Raw genomic sequence first — 446 nt, 5'->3', positions numbered from 1 at the left:
AAGAGCATCTACTGCAGGCATAGCCTCGAGGCGGACGTCGCCATCTTCCTCCCCCGTCGTACCGTAGACGAGGGTGTATCATTGTACACCATCGTCTATGGCAGACACACCTTGGATCAGGGTCGACGCCCGGCGTCTTGCAGCCAGCATACGGCGTCGCTGTCGCCTCTGTTCAGAAGTTCTATGTCTCGGTGAGATCAGGGTAAACACGCACTCCACGTCGTCCGGTGTCACCCTCACTTTCCCCTCCATTGGAGCTCCAATGTTATCTACAACACCGACGAAGAACTGCTAGCCCCGCAGTCTTCGTCCAGTGGATAACGTGCCAATCCACGCCCATCTGAAGAATCGTGCCCAAGACGCCTCGTACTCCGTCCGACCACGCCATCAATGGAATGCAGCGACTGCTTCGCAACGAGAGCAGGGCTCAGTGGTTTTTGTGCCAA

This window comes from Plasmopara halstedii (assembly GCF_900000015.1).
Source record: "Plasmopara halstedii genome assembly, contig: Scaffold_289, whole genome shotgun sequence".
NCBI classification, from domain to species: Eukaryota; Oomycota; class Peronosporomycetes; order Peronosporales; family Peronosporaceae; genus Plasmopara; species Plasmopara halstedii.
Note: the sequence above shows the minus strand (reverse complement) of the source record.